A 21,853-nucleotide genomic window follows, 5' to 3' on the forward strand; every position below is an offset into this window, starting at 1 on the left:
GTTTCTAGCATTTGTAGACTTAGAGAAAGCTTTTGACAACGTTAATTGGAATACTCTCTTTCAAATTCTGAAGGTGGCAAGGGTAAAATACAGGGAGCGAAAGGCTATTTACAATTTGTACAGAAACCAGGTGGCAGTTATAAGAGTCGAGGGGCATGAAAGGGAAGCAGTGGTTGGGAAAGGAGTGAGACAGGGTTGTAGCCTCTCCCCAATGTTATTCAATCTGTATATTGAGCAAGCAGTAAAGGAAACAAAAGAAAAATTCGGAGTAGGTATTAAAATTCATGGAGAAGAAGTAAAAACTTTGAGGTTCGCCGATGACATTGTAATTCTGTCAGAGACAGCAAAGGACTTGGAAGAGCAGTTGAACGGAATGGACAGTGTCTTGAAAGGAGGATATAAGATGAACATTAACAAAAGCAAAACGAGGATAATGGAATGTAGTCAAATTAAATCGGGTGATGCTGAGGGGATTAGTTTGGGAAATGAGACACTTAAAGTAGTAAAGGGGTTTTGCTATTTAGGGAGTAAAATAACTGATGATGGTCGAAGTAGAGAGGATATAAAAAGTAGACTGGCAATGGCAAGGAAATCGTTTCTGAAGAAGAGAAATTTGTTAACATCGAGTATAGATTTAAGTGTCAGGAAGTCGTTTCTAAAAGTATTTGTATGGAGTGTAGCCATGTATGGAAGTGAAACATGGACGATAAATAGTTTGGACAAGAAGAGAATAGAAGCTTTTGAAGTGTGGTGCTACAGAAGAATGCTGAAGATTAGATGGGTAGATCACATAACTAATGAGGAAGTATTGAATAGGATTGGGGAGAAGAGAAGTTTGTGGCACAACTTGACTAGAAGAAGGGATCCGTTGGTAGGACATGTGTTGAGGCATCAAGGGATCACCAATTTAGTATTGGAGGGCACTGTGGAGGGTAAAAATCGTAGAGGGAGACCAAGAGATGAATACACTAAGCAAATTCAAAAGGATGTAGGTTGCAGTAGGTACTGGGAGATGAAGAAGCTTGCACAGGATAGAGTAGCATGGAGAGCTGCATCAAACCAGTCTCAGGACTGAAGACCACAACAACAACAACTGTAAGAGTTCATTCTGCCCTCAAAAAATTTTAGAAACTCAGCTATATGCACGACGAAGAATTCGTCATTATAGTGCATATGTAATGTATAAACACTGTTGACAAATGGACAACGACCTCTTAAAAAGTGCCAAATAAATTAATAAGAAACGGAACTGATCCTCCACGATATGCAGAACAATTTGGGACACTGTTGCAGAAGCGCCGAAAAAAAAACATGCCAGTTTTTTTAAAATAGCAAACTCTCCACCATTAGCTTTGTTTTACAGAGGCTCGATATTCAGCGCGGACTTCAGTGTGAAATGACTTTAATGTTTACCACAACGAAACTCTCGAAATCTAGTCGTCTGTAAAATACACCAGCGGCAAGTCAAAGTCAGTACCTCCACTACGCGATAGCAGTAGTAATGTTACCGATGGCAGTGCCACTAAAGCAGTTACTAAACACACCTTTTCGGAATTCTTTCACCGAGGAAGATGCAGTAATTATTCCAGAATTCGCTTCATGAACAGCTACTCAGTTCAGTGCACTTGCGTTTTATTGCCAGAAAAATGCAAGAAATCTACTAAAAGGGCCCTCGGTGTAAGGAAGCATCTTCAGTCACTTAATACAGGCAAGCCTTTCGATCCAGATTGAATACCAATTAGGTCCTTCTCTGGAGAATACTGATATAATACACTCCTGGAAATTGAAATAAGAACACCGTGAATTCATTGTCCCAGGAAGGGGAAACTTTATTGACACATTCCTGGGGTCAGATACATCACATGATCACACTGACAGAACCACAGGCACATAGACACAGGCAACAGAGCATGCACAATGTCGGCACTAGTACAGTGTATATCCACCTTTCGCAGCAATGCAGGCTGCTATTCTCCCATGGAGACGATCGTAGAGATGCTGGATGTAGTCCTGTGGAACGGCTTGCCATGCCATTTCCACCTGGCGCCTCAGTTGGACCAGCGTTCGTGCTGGACGTGCAGACCGCGTGAGACGACGCTTCATCCAGTCCCAAACATGCTCAATGGGGGACAGATCCGGAGATCTTGCTGGCCAGGGTAGTTGACTTACACCTTCTAGAGCACGTTGGGTGGCACGGGATACATGCGGACGTGCATTGTCCTGTTGGAACAGCAAGTTCCCTTGCCGGTCTAGGAATGGTAGAACGATGGGTTCGATGACGGTTTGGATGTACCGTGCACTATTCAGTGTCCCCTCGACGATCACCAGTGGTGTACGGCCAGTGTAGGAGATCGCTCCCCACACCATGATGCCGGGTGTTGGCCCTGTGTGCCTCGGTCGTATGCAGTCCTGATTGTGGCGCTCACCTGCACGGCGCCAAACACGCATACGACCATCATTGGCACCAAGGCAGAAGCGACTCTCATCGCTGAAGACGACACGTCTCCATTCGTCCCTCCATTCACGCCTGTCGCGACACCACTGGAGGCGGGCTGCACGATGTTGGGGCGTGAGCGGAAGACGGCCTAACGGTGTGCGGGACTGTAGCCCAGCTTCATGGAGACGGTTGCGAATGGTCCTCGCCGATACCCCAGGAGCAACAGTGTCCCTAATTTGCTGGGAAGTGGCGGTGCGGTCCCCTACGGCACTGCGTAGGATCCTACGGTCTTGGCGTGCATCCGTGCGTCGCTGCGGTCCGGTCCCAGGTCGACGGGCACGTGCACCTTCCGCCGACCACTGGCGACAACATCGATGTACTGTGGAGACCTCACGCCCCACGTGTTGAGCAATTCGGCGGTACGTCCACCCGGCCTCCCGCATGCCCACTATACGCCCTCGCTCAAAGTCCGTCAACTGCACATACGGTTCACGTCCACGCTGTCGCGGCATGCTACCAGTGTTAAAGACTGCGATGCAGCTCCGTATGCCACGGCAAACTGGCTGACACTGACGGCGGCGGTGCACAAATGCTGCGCAGCTAGCGCCATTCGACGGCCAACACCGCGGTTCCTGGTGTGTCCGCTGTGCCGTGCGTGTGATCATTGCTTGTACAGCCCTCTCGCAGTGTCCGGAGCAAGTATGGTGGGTCTGACACACCGGTGTCAATGTGTTCTGTTTCCCATTTCCAGGAGTGTAGTTCCTTATTTAGCAACCACATACAACCGCTCGCACGACGAAAGTTCTGGACTTAAAGACTGGAAAGCTGCGCACGTCACATCAATACACAAAAAAGGAAATGGGAGTTTTCCGCTGAATTATAGAACCATATCACTGGTATACTTTCGAAATAGGATTTTGGAACATATGCTGCGTTCAAACACTGTGAGGTACTTATTAACATATACGCAGCACGGATTCAGAGAATATCGTCCTTGTGAAATAGAACTGGTCCTTAAAGCCTAGTTTACACGACACTAAGTTGCAGGCAACTGCGCATGCGCGTCGCGCGTTTGCGCAACTCGTCGGTGAAACTAAACATCTTCGGCGTTCTCCAACTTCGGCGACACTAGTTCATGAGTTTTGAGGTTATGTGTGTTCGTAGAGTGTAGACAAACTGAAATATGCAGTGAGAAACGGAGAATAATGTTCACTTTCTGGATATCTATGCTTTGCATGCTGATTACAAAAATAAGCAATATATTGCTGCTTCTGAGACGTTCACGTGCGATCAGAACACAGATAGTTTGATAATATTTGAGCTGCAGTGCAAAATTTATCGAATTAGGAGCACATATACAACTGAATTAAGAAAAATACAAGCAAATGTAATTCTAGCGGTGGAAATGCTCTCGTCTACAAGACTAAAATCCCATAGTTCGAGTTGGCCGAATTTTTTTTTTAAGGAATTTTGTTGACAGGAGGGAAGGCTACACAAATCAAGAAGCTGCATTCGTTATTCAATATTCATCTATTTAAAACGTCGCAGCAGTGCTCCCCGTTCACATATCTATCTTCAAGAGACTGCTTCGAATAATTGCTGCTGTTAATGTTAATAATTATTACTGTTAATGTAAATAATTATTGGTGTTAATGAAAAAGCGTCATCACAAACTAAAACCGCATCATATAGCATGCCAAGTGTTCTCGATTGTAATGCACGCAATGTGATATGTAAATTCAGTTCTGGTGACAGTGCTTCATGCATTACAATATCTTTATTCCTTATCGCATAATGAACTCAATTTAGAAGAAACGTGAACAGTCCTGGTGACATTCTAAGATAATTAAAAGAACTTCTCGGGTCTTCCTTTACAAATTATTTCAGCAAGGATGCTGACGTCTTTTCTTCACCCAGTCACGAATCGAAATACGAGGGTTGCCCAGTAAATAATGCCCCATATTTTTTTCTCCGAAATAAAAAATATTAGAAATGTGAAACTTTAGGTGCGAGTTATTTGAAGTTTCCCGCGTGTGTACGCAAAGTTTCAATTTCCTCCGACAGAGAGCGGTGGTGTAGGAATGTTCTAAAATGGCGTCTGCAAGTGACATCCGTCAGAAACAACGTGCAGTGATTGAATTTCTCGTAGCAGAGGAAGAAACCATGGGCAATATCCATAAACGCTTGTGCAACGTCTACGGAACATCTGCAGTCGATAGGAGTACTGTTGGTCGCTGGGCACAGAGGGTGAAAGCATCAGAGGGCGGTGCTGCGGAGCTCCGAGATTTGCCGCGGTCGGGAAGGCCTCCCACGGCTGTCACGCCTGACATGTTGCAGCGGGCTGATGTTCTCATTCGACGGGATCGACGCATTACGACTCGACAATTGGCACTGGAGTTGTCAGTAAGCAAAGGAAGTGTGGATGTGATTATCAATCAGCTTGGATACTCAAAAGTGTGTGCAAGATGGGTTCCTCGGTGTCTTACTGTCGATCACAAATCCCAAAGAAAAGACATTTCTTTCGATTTGTTGCGACGCTTTCACGTTGACGGGGAGGCCTTTTTGTCACGGATTGTGACAGGTGATGAAACTTGGGTGCATCATTTTGAGCCCGAAACAAAAAGACAATCGATGGAATGGCGTCATGCTTATTCTCCACAGAAGAAAAAATTCAAAACAGGTCCTTCAGCCGGAAAAGTCATGATGACTGTGTTTTGGGATTGCGAGGGCGTAATTCTCATTGATGTGATGCCAAAAGGCAGTACCATTAATTCAGAGGCTTATGTCAAAACATTAGACAAACTTAAGCAGCGCTTCCGGCGCCTTGGGCGTCATGTTAACCCACAGGATGTTTTGATTCAGCATGATAACGCTCGTCCTCACACAAGTTTGAGGACTTGTGAACACATCGCGAAACTGTGTTGGATAGTGTTACCCCATCCACCCTACAGCCCCGATTTGGCTCCTTCAGACTTTCACTTGTTTGGGCCAATGAAGAATTTCATTCGTGGAAGACGTTTTGCCGATGACGAAGAAGTGATTCACGAAGTGACAACCTGGCTCCGTAGGCAGAGTAAAGATTTTTACCGGCAGGGAATACACGCTCTTGTGTCTCGCTGGAAAAAGGCCGTCGAACTTGAAGGAGATTATGTGGAAAAATAAAGCAAGTAGACAAAACATCAGTCTTTCACATATGTAAATTTGATTGTTGTGGAATAAATACTTCTGGAGAAAAAAAATATGGGGCATTATTTACTGGGCAACCCTCGTACGTTTCTTATCTTTTTCTTATGCAGCGATTCCACGCAACAAGCTTTAACTCCATCACAACTCGTGCGACGTGCAGCTGCCAAAACTTTTATTTCCGTCACTACTCAGAAACCTACAAAACGACGAAACTGAAGTGTATACTGGTTTCGCCGTGGCTACAGTCAAATATGAAACCATTTGCGTGCAACTCATTCCACGCAACGAGTGTCGCAACCCAATGTCGTCGTGTAAACTGGGCTTCATTCACGGAAAGTGATGAGCGCTACCGATATGCGATCTCAAATTGATTTCATATTTCTAGGTTTCCAGAAAGCATTTGACACTGTTGCTGACATGGGGTTTGTAACCAACTTACGTGACATGGATTATCGTCGCAGCCGGGTAACTGCATTAGTGATTTCCTGTCAGAAAAGTCTCAGTCCATAGTAACTGACGGAAAGTCCCCGAGTAAAACAGAAATGATACCTGGTGTTCTCCCAGCAAGTATTACAGACCCTCTGGTGTTCCTAATCTACACATATTATTTAGGAGACAATCTGGGCAGACCTCTTGCATTGTTTACAGATGATGCTGTCATTTAAGGTCTACTAAAGTCATCAGGAGATCAAAACGAGTTGCAAAATGATGTAGACACGGCACCTGTACTGTGCGAAAAGTGGCAGTTGACGCTAAGCAATCAAATATGTGAGGTCCTCCACATGGATACTAAAGGGAATCCGTTACATTTCGATTACTCCATAAATCACACACATTTGAATGTCGTCGATTCAGCTAAATACCTAGGGATTTCAAATGTAGTGCGGAAGCCGAACCAAAGACTGCGTTTTATTCGCAAAATACTCAGAAGATGCAACAAATCCATTAAAATGTTGCTAATCTGACTTCTTCTGAGTGTTATGGCATTTTTACGACATTGTGTGGTGGAGTAATTCGAAAATGCTCAAAGGAGGGCAATTAGTTTTGCATTATCGCGAAATAAGAGACAGAGTATAACTTATATGATACGCGAGTTGAGGTGTCGCTGCCATTAAAACAAAGTCACTTTTCTTTGCGGCGATATGGTTTGACGTAATTTCAACCACCACCTTTCTCACTTGAATGCGAAAATATTTCGTTGGTCACCATCTACGTAGAGTGGTACGATCATCGTAATAAAATCAGAGGAATCAGAGCGCTCACGGAAACTTTTGTGTGTTCCTTTTCCCACGAGGTATTCAAGAGCGCAGCGGTAGAAAAATAGTCTGAAGGAGGCTCTGTGAACTCTCGCCAAGCGCTTAAGACGGAACTACAGAGTAACTATGCAGATGCGTAGATGCACATTACGCACTGGGGTTATTTCCTGGCCAAGAAGTGAGTCGTACAACTTCCTTTAAATATAATTCGGCTTTTACAAATTTTTAGAACAAAGTGTATTGTTAAAGATGAACCAGTCTTTAAGCAAATTGTCGAAGTTAGAGGTGTCACTTGGAAATGGCACAACAGCCGAAATTGGGATCGTGAATCAATACTCTTGAAGGGTGGAAATGGGAATTTCACAAAATTCGTTTTTCACAAAACGCGTTTTCAGTTTTATAGTGTTCTTGGTACTCTGCTGCATGTCACTAGACTTGTTCTGAGTGTAAAATCCCGAAGAAAATGTTTCAAAGGTTCGTTACTAGATTGGTGCATGGTCTACGTCCCTCCCGATTTCCAAGTGACATGCGTCAAGATCGCCTCCATTTGGCCTAAAGTGGTTTGAAGATATAACACACAGGTTTTTGGTAAGCGGGCACATCTTTTTGAGCTGTGATAGAGATTTTTCAATTACAGAGAAAAGAAGAAAGGTAAACAAGCCTTTGTTTCGCAAAATTTACAAAAGATTGGTGAGTCAACTAGAGCTATGAACTCATTCCATGTGATTCCAATGTAAGGATCTGACTTTTTGATTTTAAAGAAGCTGATGAAAACTGTTGTGAAGTCAAGCGTTAAGATCTCTAAATTCGGTACGATTAAAGTGTCTCATACTCATCCATCCCATATAGTTACTAAAAATTCTTAGTGTGCAACCGAAGAATGGAAAAATGCTGTTGTATTCAAAAGGCAGATACGTGACATGCTGTACTTTATCTGAAAGATCAGCCATGTTTTATCAGTTGCTAAACAAAAAGACTACTTGCTGTGTTGGAATTTCTTCCTCCTCACCAGCACAGGCAGTTTTACTGTGAACTGTACAAAGTCTGATCCCAAGAATGGAGTTATGGAACAAACAGAAGTCAATATTGAGAGATTTTTTTCCTTGAAATACATTTCGGTGTTCACTTGCAAAAATTAAAAGAAATGAAGTACGGTTTTTGTTGACTACAGTTCTACTAATTAAAGACTACACTTAGTTTATCACAAATTAAACGTAGTGGCTCTTCATTAATAGCATTTCGAACAAAAATGTTCTTAGTCACAATTAGAACCAGTCAGTTTCCAGGTGTGGAACTTCACAGTGCTATTAATAAACTATTTATTTTCTAATTTGTCTCTTTTTTGCAGTGTGAAGGGGGAAGTATAACTCTGTGTTATAAGAATACATTCTCAATTTTTTGGGTACAGTCAGCTTGTATTGGAGACACATTATTTTTTGATTCTCCTAACAAATGTGAGAGATGGCAGTTAGAACGTTTTCCATTTCCACTGGTCATTTGATGACAGAGCAGGCGGAAAATGTACCCATTTCTAGGAAACATTTCAGAATACTATACAGATTATCGGTGACACTGATGTTTATAGCAGTACATATGCTGAGATAACGTTGTTCGACAACAGGTGTTCCGCAACATCTGATCACACTCACAGATAAAGACTGATAAAACTTGTCCACACTTTCCTTTGTCTCTGAAAGATTCTTAGTCCGTGCCTTCCGGTAGCAGCACATTTACATGGCCTTATCTATGCTCTGTCGACCTTTTGGCTGAGCCTCTGGGGCGGGCTCCACCAATGGATATTTTGTGATGACAAGCAAAAATCTCAGCTGAGAGCAGTTTTCAAATTAAAAGCCTATAACGCAGTAGTTAAGGTTTATTATTCAATTGTATTGAATTCCACTGTATCGTTTATCATTTAATGAACTGATGAGATAAAAAAAAAAACGTAAACTGACTTGAAATCAATACAGAATTCAACACGATTTATTAACATTGCTATGAACAGTTATCTTTTCACAGAAAAGAACAAATCCTTGAGGTTGATGTCCACGCAAAAACCTGAATTTCAAGCCAACTGTCAAGGCCGGAGTGGATGAGCGGTTCTAGGCGCTTCAGTCCGGAACCGCGCTGCTGCTACGGTCGCAGGTTTGAATCCTGCCTCGGGCATGGATGTGTGTGATGTCCTTAGGTTAGTAGGTTTAAGTAGTTCTAAGTTCTAGGGGACTGATGACCTCAGATGTTAAGTCTCATATTCCTTAGAGCCATTCGAACTGATTTGGGAGATAACACATTGTACAAAGATCACATGGCTGAAAATACAGCCCTATGTGATGCGGAAAAAAATGGTTCAAGTGGCTCTGAGCACTATGGGACTTAATATCTGAGGTCATCAGTCCCCTAGAATTTAGAACTACTTAAACCTAACTAACCTAAGGACATCACACACATCCATGCCCGAGGCAGGATTCGAACCTGCGACCGTAGCGGTCGCTCGGGTCCCGACAGTAGCGCCTAGAACCGCACGGCCACTCCGGACGGCTTTATTTTGTCATTTTATGCTCCTAAAATGCTTTTTTTCCTCTTGAATTTCGGAATTCTTTTATAAAAACGGAAATTAAGTTCAAATAATTTGAAAGTCCGCTAAATCGCTCCACTCGTGTCATGTGATGCCTGTGACGCCACTGACTAACTCGCTGCTCCTACTGTCGTAAATTCACAGTGATGTCTTGTTATGAATTTACTTTGCGGAAACGGGGTTACAAATGGTATGTAGTACCATACAGTACAAATACATCTATAAAAACTCCTGAAAGGTTGTTTTTGAATACTGCTGAGAATGAGAAGTTGCGTAAAATGTGGTTGCGCTGTACCGGCAAATTGTCACCACGTGGACGCAAAAGTTCACTAACTTAATTAAAAATGTTTTGCACTGTGAGTTTAATGATAATTCACCTCCGAGATATGCTTTCCCACTGTTACAAGGAAGGATGGTGTCACTCAATAAAATTAAACTCTTAGCGATAATTGTCTTTTTATCTAGCTTAACATAAATTATTTGGTAGGTCAGTTGTTAGGGCGGTAACCCGTCGAATTTTATAAGATGGTGTCTATAAATCACTGGTTCGAATCAAACCCGAAAGAATATGTTAATTTATTTGTAAAACGACTCGACAATCCTCTCATGTCAAAAGCAAATCACAATTACAAAACTTCTCCACAGCGATCAGAAATAGAATATTATTGCGTCTTCCTTGTTGTTTAAATGAGCTTGCATTGGCAGTCGCTATACAAACACGTCACATTCAAAAAGATATTTTCTAGTTAATGTGGCCACATACGTTTTACTTTATAACAAATAATGATTTTTTTATCTTCGTACTGTCTATCCAAGGTCTTTATTGTTTAAACTTTTGAAGTTTCATCATCTTACATAAAGATGAAGTAAGTCTGCTTCAGACACTAACGTCAGCTTACACCTTACGTTTGCGTTACCTGCACGCTGTATTGTCTTATATCTCTCTACATACAAAAATTCACTGTCACATACCTCGTTGTACTGTGGGCGTACGGTGTTATCTTCACTACTAGCATTGCTTTCCAAAAAAGTGAATTGTTTGTTCACAAAGCAAATGCATTTATCCTCTTTCATCCATTTCTCAAACCAAGATTAATAAGAACCTATTATAATATATACCACCAAAGAAACAACTGCTACAATTGAGTTCTTAGTAACGCTATTTTCGTATTTCGTGAAGCTTTTAAAAATATATGGCCCCATGACTGGTAGTCTACTAAGCTATGCGTTGCACCACGGAATGGCCACTGTAACTCACACCTGTGCTAAGTGTCTATAAGGGAAATCAGCACTAAGGTTTGCCAAGAATAATTTTGTTGTGCTTTGTGTTGTAGCTCATGACTCATAGTCGACAATCTAGCTATAATATACGGACCCATTTGCAAAAGTTCTACAATTCCTTAGTTTTGAGCGAGTTTAATGCTGCTGCAGGGAGCACGGAAAATAATGTCCGTCGTTGCACATTTCGCCGCTCTAAATGGGCGGAGCATAAACTTACCAGCTTTCACAGGGCTCCCACTATCAGCGTCCACAAAATTCCTTTCGATTGTTACTTGAAAGTTGTAATTGCGTTTTTCCATTACTAAATAGCTGTTTGCAGAAAAAGTACGTAAAAGCTTCGAAACTTGGGCTAACATTACTATATCACACGTAAGCTTCGTCTTACTTCTAGTCTGTAGCGTTAACAGTTACAGCCAGTAACAGAGCGCTTTCGATCACGTGACCAAATCTTGATATTTAGTGATTTTTAAGCTTTAATTACATAAAAATAACATATTTTGTGAGAAAATTGACCGTAAATACTGCTTGAATGTAATGATCAACCAGAGTAACAACAATCCGAACCACATTTTTAACGTAGGAAAATAGCCGATTCTAGTATGTCCACACTGCCCTGTGCTCCCCCTTTATATAGCGCCTGTAGGTGGCGCTACTGGAGCCAATGATGTGTACCTGTGCTGAAATGCTAATCATGTATCTCTCTCGTCGCCGAAACCGCATGCTGCAAATTTCACCTGATTTGGACGCTTCCTTCAGGACGTCGCGTTGTGGGTGCTCAGCAGTGTACACTAACAATTTTGCTGACATGTTTTTATGCACATTATTTCTGCTGTTTTATGTATAGTGTGGGAACATCGCCCCAAAGATTTCTAAACACATTATTAAGAATGAAAACACACACAACACTGGTGTGATATTCTACAGTATTTGTCATTAATTTCACAAACCAGTTTTTGGCTGTTACGCTAGTCTTCATTCAGCTGTTCTAAGAACAAGAGCATGTACAGTCAGTACAATATGCACGGCATTTTATGTAACGATTGTTTTATGCTTGACGTGCCGATATACACTGAGGTGGAAAAATTCATGGAATAGCGATACGCACATATACAGATGGCGGTAGTATCGCGTACACAAGCTGTAAAAGGGCAGTACATTTGCGGAGCTGTCAATTGTACTCAGGTGATTCATGCGAAAAAGTCTGCCACGTGATTATCGCCGTACGGCAGGAATTAACAGGCTTTGAACGCGGAACGGTTTTTAGAGGCAGACGCATGGGACATTGTACTTCGGAAATCGTTGGGGAATTCAGTATTCCGAGACCCACAGGGTCAAGAGTGTGCCGAGAACACCTAATTTCAGGCATTACCTGTCACCACGAACAACGCAGAGGCCGGCGGGCTTCACTTAATGACCGAGAGCAGCGGCGTTTGCTTAGAGCTGTCAGTACTAACAGATAGCAACACTGTGTGAATTGCAGAAATGCAGCGTCTTTCCTGGGCTCGTGACCACATCGCTTGGACCCTAGACGACTGGAAAATCATGGCCTTCTCAGAAGAGTCCGGGTTTCAGTTGGTAGGAACTGGTGGTAGGTTTCGAGTGTGGCGCAGATCTCATGGACACAAGTTGTCGACGAGGCGCTGTGCAAGCTGGAAGTGGCTCCATAATGGTGTGAGCTTTGTTTATATGGAATTGACTGGGTTTTCTGGTCCTGCTGCACCGATCATTCACTAGAGATGATTCTATTCAGCTACTTGGAGACCGTTTGCAGCCATTCAGCGATGGAATTTGTATGGACGACAATGAACCACCTCACCGAGCCACACTTGTTTCCGATTGATTTGAAGGGAATTTTGGACAATTCGAGCGAATGATTTGACCACCCAGATCGCCCCACATGAATCGTGAAGAACATTTATGGGGCATAATCGAGAGACCATTTCACGCACAAAATCCTGTACCGGCAACACGCAATTATGGGCAGCTATAGAGACAGCAAGGCTCAATATTTCCGCATGAACCTTCCAACGATTTATCGAGTCCATGCCACATCGAGTTGCTACTCTACACAGGGCAAAAGGAGGTCCGACACGATATTACCAAGTATCCCATGACTTTCTGCTGTGTTGGCAGAAGAGCCAACACCGTATTGCTAGAGGAGGCCGAAATGCACGCGTTTAATTACACGCAGACTGGCGTGAGGTCTGGAACAGGTCAGAGAAATGAGAACTTAGAAAAACGGACGCAGTTGCTGTAATACTTAACTTTAATCCATAATTGTAGAACATCGCTCTTGATGATACATGCTTCACAATATAAATATCAATTGAATACGGCGCCTTGCTAGGTCGTAGCAAATGACGTAGCTGAAGGCTACGTCTCGGCAAATGAGAGCGTATTTGTCAGTGTAGCATCGCTAGCAAAGTCGGCTGTACAACTGGGGCGAGTGCTAGTAAGTCTCTCTAGACCTGCCGTGTGGCGGCACTCGGTCTGCAATCACTGACAGTGGCGACACGCGGGTCCGACGTATACTAACGGACCGCGGCCGATTTAAAGGCTACCACCTAGCAAGTGTAGTGTCTGACGGTGACACCACAATTTCGTCACCTGAGTTTACTACTGTTTTCATGTTCTTGAAATGTCTTTTTGTGATTTGGAACGGAATAATGTGCACACAGTCGAGGTTCATTGAAGTGTGTTGCCTGAGATCCGAAGACGGCAACATAGTTTGCTGAAATCGGTTATCAAAATAAATGCTGTACTCTAGCGATCTTGACTGTCTGATGTTTTTACTTCTAATTTCGTACCGTCAAACGGAGTGATTTTGGACACCAGCGCGAATTCGGACAGTATGGCTTATTTGCTCTTTGCTACTGCATAGAAACAAAGAGTTACTTATTTTAACGACCGTGCGCCAGTTATTTTAAGCGCAAGATTGCATTTATCGCTTTCCACAACTTATATATTGCGTCAATTGTTTCCCTAGGTGAATAATTGACGAAAGGTCTCGCTGTTAAAAATCCGTGCATTATCGTAAAGTGGGAACTTTCTATTGTTGCGCCGAGCGGGAAGTTATTGTAACCGTCATTGTCGACGCGCTCAGTAGCTAACAGCATTGAGACAATTTCTGAACAATTTTGTCGTGTTTCTCCTGCAAGGTTATAAAATAACGACGGTTTTTGTAAAACTGTGTACTGTGTGGGGTGATTTCGGACAATGCCATGAATGTATAAGGGCAGGAGAGGTGCTACAGTACGGTGTAATTATGACCTGGAACTTTTAGACAAAGCTGTTCGTGACGTTCAGAGTGGTAAATTATCGTACAGAAAAAGCATGTGATTTGTATGGCATACATAAGTCAACCCTGCAAAATAAAGTGCAGGAAGCACATTCGAAAAAAATGGGAGGACAGCCAGTGCTAAATAAAGAAGAAGAAGAAATTTTGAAGCAAAGCATCTTGAGGGCTGCACATTGGGGATTGCCCTTCACTAAATTGGTTATTAGATATTTAGTTAAAGGTTACCTTGATAAATCTAGCCGACAAGAGAAGAAACTTCGTAATATCTTGCCAGGAGAAGAATGGGTGCATTTATTCCTCAAACGACAGTCAGAAGATCTTTCCGTTCGTTTAAGCGAAAATATTAAACGAGCTCGTGCAAAAGTCAACAAAGAGACTGTTTATTTAAATTCTAGCAAAATAAAAACTTATCTGTAATATATAAAATTCTTTATATCATTCCGTATCACTTATTCGTAACAAACGGCTCCCATAAAATGTGTAAAAGTCACCAAAATCAAATAAAAAGCAAGCAGAATTTTAAAAAATGGCAGTAACTGTCCTAATTCGCCCTCTATATACTGTAACTTCGGACAGAGATTTAAAAAACACATGTGTCCGAAATCAGTCCAAACCATGGGGTGACTTCGGACACTTTATTTAATTGCCTCAGATAAATATACCTTCACATACACTTTCTGGTTCTGGGATATTTTATTCGTTACACATATACCCTACCACTTCCGTAACAATCAATTTAATCCAACAATATATACAAAGGATACAATCAAAATAACGACGAAACCGTCCGAAATCACCCCGTTTGACGGTACTGAAACCTGACTGCTAGGTAGTATTCAATGCATAAGCAGGCGTTTTGTGTAATGGGTGACGGTGCAGAATTGTGTAGGGGGCTCACCAGAAGAAAAAGAACGCTGTATCAACCTGGGCTTCGCTACCCTGATTCTTTTGTATCCCACGTGATGATGACAAGCTGCTATAGTCTGTCGGTTAACTGAAGAGTGAGCGAGCGAGTCCCCACTCTGCCAACGCAGCTACGCCACAGGGCGCTTCCACAGGCTGTTTCACAACGTAGTAACGGCCCTGCCGCGGCGCGCGCTTTAAATCTGTGGCGACGCTGTGTGCAGATACGTCTCGGCTGCTTTCATTTTTAGACATATGCATTATGATCATAAGGAATAAAAAAAAAACCATAGCTTCTTCCGAAACACAACATTATAGAGTAAATATTATTAACATAAGAACGGAAGTCAGGATTATACTACAAACATAGAACCGAATGTCTGTTCATGTGAATGTATGTTCCTCTATTGCTACTCGTGAAACGAACCCCATATAATGTAATCAATCTGTACAATTTAAGGCTTGTTCTTACTTTGTGTTTCTACCAAGAGGTAGACGTTTTCTTTGAAGGACTGCATTGAAACTTAACGATTCTTGCAACACGAAGAGTGTTTAAAAAGTAAGCAGATATTTATAATTTTGTGTGTTGTATTAGTCCGATTTGCACTACTTTTTCGTCACTGTCTTTGTAAACATGCCTCAAAATTATGTGTACAATGTTATGCATATTAGGTATTTACTCAGCTGTCAGAAAGGTTACATGTGTTTTTGTAGCATCAACGATTATTTGTTTTGTATAAAAATAAATTACAGATTCTGTATTAAATTTTGTTATAAGAATGAAATAAAGTGTATTAAATTTTTAGAAATGGTAAATATTGCTTTTGTGAGCCTGTTATGAGTAAACCAAGGGCAGACAAGTGGTATAAACATTTCAAAGCAGGCCTTAAAAGACAGCTGTTTTACAAGCATGGATGAGATTAAAAATGCACAGTTAAGAGACGTATAAACTGTCCGGAAGAAACAGCTCCTGAAGTGTTTCGGGAATTGGAAAAAGCACTGGCATAAGTGTATAGCATGTATTGGGGAATATTTTGAAGGGGATAACATTACTGTAGATTAACAAATAAAGTTCTTACCAAAAAATAAAAATGAATATGTGAAAGCACCTCGAATGTCAAGCTTTTTGCTTAGAAGTCCAGAATTGGTGTACATGTTACGAAGGAAATTTCAGCAGTGTTTAGAATAGCTATTGTGCACATGTTTTAAGCAATATGTCTTAGGATCAGGTGAATAGTGACCGAGATACAGATTTAGTGTTCCACAAGCATCAAAGGTCTTACGTGATTTTGAAACTGTCTATAATGATGGGTTTCCTCCCAAAATTATTAGTTTTCCTTGGTGGCGTTTCCAGTAAACCATGCGGCTTATTTTTCCGTTCCTTACTTACGTGCCCTATTGGGTGAGGCTGACGTTTGCATGGATTTCAGCCCTTTAATTGGGACTGGTAATATTAGGCAACAGTTCTTTTTGGACCGCCTCTTTAATACAAACTGTACTAACATTAGAGACAATCGAACGATCGTTACTCCGCAAATACCCCTTCTTCCTAGTATTCTGCATATTTTCTTGCAATGCTAGACGATTATCCATCAATTCCGGATATCTACATCTACGTGACTACTCTGCAATTCACATTTAAGTGCTTGGCAGAGGGTTCATCGAACCACAATCATACTATCTCTCTACCATTCCACTCCCGAACAGTGCGCGGGAAAAACGAACACCTAAACCTTTCTGTTCGAGCTCTGATTTCTCTTATTTTATTTTGATGATCATTCCTACCCATGCAGGTTGGGCTCAACAAAATATTTTCGCATTCGGAAGAGAAAGTTGGTGACTGAAATTTCGCAAATAGATCTCGCCGCGACGAAAAACGTCTTTGCTTTAATGACTTCCATCCCAAATCGCGTATCATATCTGGCACACTCTCTCCCCTATTACGTGATAATACAAAACGAGCTGCCCTTTTTTGCACCCTTTCGATGTCCTCCGTCAATTCCACCTGGAAAGGATCCCACACCGCGCAGCAATATTCTAACAGAGGACGAACGAGTGTAGTGTAAGCTGTCTCTTTAGTGGACTTGTTGCATCTTCTAAGTGTCCTGCCAATGAAACGCAACCTTTGGCTCGCCTTCCCCACAATATTATCTATGTGGTCTTTCCAACTGAAGTTGTTCGTAATTTTAACATCCAGGTACTTAGTTGAATTGACAGCCTTGAGAATTGTACTATTTATCGAGTAATCGAATTCCAACGGATTTCTTTTGGAACTCATGTGGATCACCTCACACTTTTCGTTATTTAGCGTCAACTGCCACCTGCCGCACCATACAGCAAGACAGAGCAGACATTCAACCACCACCACCACCACCACCACCACCCACTCCATACAGCAATCTTTTCTAAATCGCTTTGCAACTGATACTGGTCTTCGGATGACCTTACTAGACGGTAAATTACAGCATCATCTGCGAACAACCTAAGAGAACTGCTCAGATTGTCACCCAGGTCATTTATATAGATCAGGAACAGCAGAGGTCCCAGGACGCTTCCCTGGGGAACACCTGACATCACTTCAGTTTTACTCGATGATTTGCCGTCTATTACTACGAACTGCGACCTTCCTGACAGGAAATCATGAATCCAGTCGCACAACTGAGACGATACCCCATAGGCCCGCAGCTTGATTAGAAGTCGCTTGTGAGGAACGGTGTCAAAAGCTTTCCGGAAATCTAGAAATACGGAATCAACTTGAGAGACCCTGTCTATAGCGGCCATTACTTCGTGCGAATAAAGAGCTAGCTGCATTGCACAGGAACGATGTTTTCTGAAACCATGCTGATTACGTATCAATAGATCGTTCCCTTCTAGGTGATTCATAATGTTTGAATACAGTATATGCTCCAAAACCCTACTGCAAACCGACGTCAATGATATAGGTCTGTAGTTCGATGGATTACTCTTACTACCCTTCTTAAACACTGGTGTGACCTGCGCAATTTTCAAATCTGTAGGTACAGATCTATCGGTGAGCGAGCGGTTGTATATGATTGCTAAGTAGGGAGCTATTGTATCAGCGTAATCTGAAAGGAACCTAATCGGTATACAATCTGGACCTGAAGACTTGCCCGTATCAAGAGATTTGAGTTGCTTCGCAACCCCTAAGGTATCTACTTCTAAGAAACTCATGCTAGCAGCTGTTCGTGTTTCAAATTCTGTATCGAAGTACATCAGTAGGTATACAAAGTTAACTCACAGACACTGGCAACTAAGATCCCACGAACAGAAACGACGTATGTCACTGCACGCCGATCTACACCGCTAGACCGACAACGGGCAACAGATTTTGGATGTCCCTGTAGGCCGGTGGCATCGTTCTTCCCCCACCAAAAGCGCTGCTCGCTCTTGAGTTTACAGACACACTACTCGTATAGGAGATAGGTCAGTAGCGAGAATGAGGCACTGCGGTACGTACCACGTCAGGGCTGTGACGAAGGCGCACGGCTGCTGTGTGAGGTGACGAGTCGCCGGCGTCGGCGTCGCTTTTATGTGGCGCGGCTTCTGTGCTGCGGGCGGGAAGGGAGGCCGGGTGGGGGGGAGGGAACCGGGGGGGGGGGGGGGAGTTGCCTGTGGCGTCAGGCTTCGTGTCGGCCAAAAAGCACCCGTGACCTTGCCGGCCTCGCTTCAGTCCGCTACGTTACGTTGCAACCGCGTATCGGATAATAGCCGGCGATGGCTGGCTTATCCCACGCCACACTTCACAGCTAGCTCGTTATTTTGTTCCGATTTGCGTATTATCTCCCGATCCTCTTTTTTTTTTTTCTGTGTATAGTTCTTCCCCGCCAGACAGCTGCCGCGATGAGCGAAGCGGAACATTGGCCCCGACTCGATTACAAGCGTGACATTCTCTCTCGGAGAAGTTGTACCTGTACAACTAACCTCCTCAGTAGGCTTGGCCACTGTTTCTATGTTTCGATACAGTGTATCGATACGTGGAACTGTTTCAGTGTTTCGGAACGGCTGTTGTTCACTGTTTCGAAACAGTGGTGTTTCATTCCGCCCCTGTCTCGGATAACCGGACCAGATTCTGTCTCGAGCCAGCCACAGAAACTGTATCGTTGTTTCAAAATGAGGCTGTTTCAGTCCACCTGTGCTTGGAACGGACTAATTGTATCGAAACAGTGATGTTTCATTCCGCTCTGTGTCGGACGAGATTCGGGCTCGGCACAGGTACTGAAACACAACATACCACTTCATGAAACACTTTCAAGAGCGTCGAAATCTTTTTGACAAGCAATAACATGAAGCTTAAGATATCCGAAAATAAAGCTTCGTCCCTAGCTGACTGTCCTATTTCGAAATGGCGTAACATCTGCTTTATAAACACTAACCAAACAATAAAACAACGCATACTATTCACATTCAAAATAATAAATATGTGAAAATCATTCAGTTAAATTACCCTTTTTTTTATAACACACGCTTCTCTGTTCATGTACAGTAATCATATTAAGCAACGCAAGTAAGCCTACAACATTTTGAATAAAAAAGGCGTAGAGTGACAGTTATTAGACATATACATAAATTTGAAGTAGGTATAACTGCAAGCAATCTGTTTGACATATCACTGATAGTGTAATGGTGAACGGGAAGGGCTGGGAAGCATGGTGAATTTATAGTAACGGTTCGAAACACCTTGAAAGACAAAATTTTTTGTGTTATATTTTGTTATTTATTCGAATTATTTGGCGTTATTTGTGAGTCTATAGTCACTGTGCCTATTATCCACAATGATTCCATTTGTGTGCATGGAAATTAGCAGGATGGGTATATTACCCATACAAACGGAATGTGGGAATCCCAGTAGCATATCGGTTGTTTCTGCAGTTTGCTCCCACCTCCAGTTCCGTTCGTGGTGGTTCTTCTGTCTTCAGCTATGAAAAGTATGAGAGTCACACGTCACGAAAGCAACGCATTTCCTGCAGGAAATACGAAACTGCCAAGACGCCTAAGTTATAGTTTCATACTTTCTGCGATACGATTATCGCTCTTGCACCTCATTTTTGTTTATAAGGACATACTTATACAGTAGACATTCAAGATGATAAAATGTGTAGGTTTATTAGATTACAAAACACAAACTGTTTCACTGTTTCGAAACAGCGTATCGAAACATTACATTGTACTGTTTCATTTGTTTCGAGACAGTTACGTGTTTCAGTTTGCCCATCTCTACTTCTCACCAGTTTCTCAAGAGGTGCGACCACATTGAGGAGGTTCCGTTCGATGCCGACTCGAAATAATCGTACTCCGTCCTACTTACAGGCGAGCAACAATCACATTCTTTAACCAGGTTCATTCATGAGTATTTGGTGAACGGGGCAGGCACAATCAGAATTACAACGACGGAAAGATCGAAAATATGATTTTATAAATGATATACACAGTTTCTTTCAAAAATATTCAGTCTACTTCACAATACCATATATCTCCTGGATGATGGAATCATGAAGTGAATTTTAACATACGCATAGAAAGCTAAAGCTTACGTTGGCACCAGCGTTGAATTGTTGGTTCAAGCCTCTAGGAATCTCTCCCTGGCGCAGCTAGCTCGCTCGCTCATCTGAATTTTTCCACAATTGTGAGAATGTTTCGAACGGTAGGTAAAGAGCATTCCATAACAATGAGCTGCCTCAATGTCAACCGGTCCTCAAGCGACGTACATTTCTCACATCGTACCATAGGCCTACGCGATCGGCTGATCTCTCGCTATTTGATAGTCCTTACACTTTGTGAAGGTTCTTGAAAGACATCATGTTTACGCCAGTGACTGTTAAACTTATTATTTCCACTATTGTAATTTCGGTCTTTGCCCGCCACGGTAGCCGAGAGTGCTAATGCGCTGCTTCCTGGACTCGGGCAGGGGCGCCGGCCCCGGATCGAATCCGCCCGGCGGATTAACGACGAGGGCCGGTGTGCCGGCCAGCCTGGATGTGGTTTTTAGGCGGTTTTCCACATCACGCTAGGTGAATACCGGGCTGGTCCCCACGTTCCGCCTCAGTTACGCGCGTCACAGACATTTGAATCACGTCCGCACTATTTCACGATTTACACTAGACACAGGCAGTTGTGGCACACTGACTGCATCCTGGGGGGTACGGGGTGGCGGCAGCAAGGGCATCCGGCCATCCCTAACACTCACACTGCCAAATCCGTTGTAACCACGCCAACCCTGCGATCGCTGCAGGACTATGGCGTAAGCGAAAGAAAGAAAGAAATTGTAATTTCGGCCTTAGGCCATTATCAAGTGCAGATGTTTTGGCTTTAAGCTGTGTCTACTTTATACAAGCTGACACATATATATGTCGTTGTTATTTGCCGTTATATACATTCGTAGCTTTGTGAAGGTTTAAAAAGAAACGCGATCTATGTAGCACTCAATGCAAAAACTTTGGGTGAATCGTGACTCTGCCAAGTAATGGCAGTGAATTCAGTAACTCCAGACATTGCCGCAGAAACAGGGACCGCGTCTGACTAACGTCTTGTTGCTCTTGTTCGTTCGGTGGAGGATCCATTGAACGTAGGTGCTAATTAAATGAAAACTTTTCTCCTGAAGGTAAATGTAAAATGTGCCTCAAAGTTGTATGTGCTTGCGTGCAAAAAATATATCCTTGAAAAATCGGATTTTTTTAAAATTGTACTTTTTAGTTGCATGCATAACGTGAAAAAAATGTAACCAAAGTTCCGATTTTCACTGATGTACAAGATATAGTCTTGCGAAGTCGTATGAATCTTTTTGTGACACCTAGTATTGTTCACCAAAGATTTACCTAAACTTAAGCAAACAATTAAGTTCCAGTGAAACTGCGAGAAAAGTGTCCACTGCTATTGGCTGTGAGGTTTCACAGGTTAAC

At 42.6% G+C, this 21,853-nt stretch overlaps 1 protein-coding gene across 2 annotated transcripts in view; it reads right to left on the reverse strand.

Moving 5' to 3' along the window:
- LOC126262429 (lysozyme-like) overlaps positions 1–18,525 on the reverse strand; it is a 54,565-nt gene extending 36,040 nt beyond the window's left edge. The window contains exon 1 of one of the 2 annotated variants that reach the window (XM_049959070.1): positions 18,415–18,525. The gene's annotated coding sequence lies outside the window, so the exon portion shown is untranslated. Of the gene's footprint in view, positions 1–18,195; positions 18,311–18,414 lie in introns of those variants that run through there. The other variant, XM_049959069.1, reaches the window with a different exon arrangement.
- Between the last annotated feature and the right edge of the window lie 3,328 nt (positions 18,526–21,853).

The sequence above is a fragment of the Schistocerca nitens genome, chromosome 6 (genome assembly GCF_023898315.1).
Source record: "Schistocerca nitens isolate TAMUIC-IGC-003100 chromosome 6, iqSchNite1.1, whole genome shotgun sequence".
In the NCBI taxonomy this organism is placed as follows: Eukaryota; Metazoa; Arthropoda; class Insecta; order Orthoptera; family Acrididae; genus Schistocerca; species Schistocerca nitens.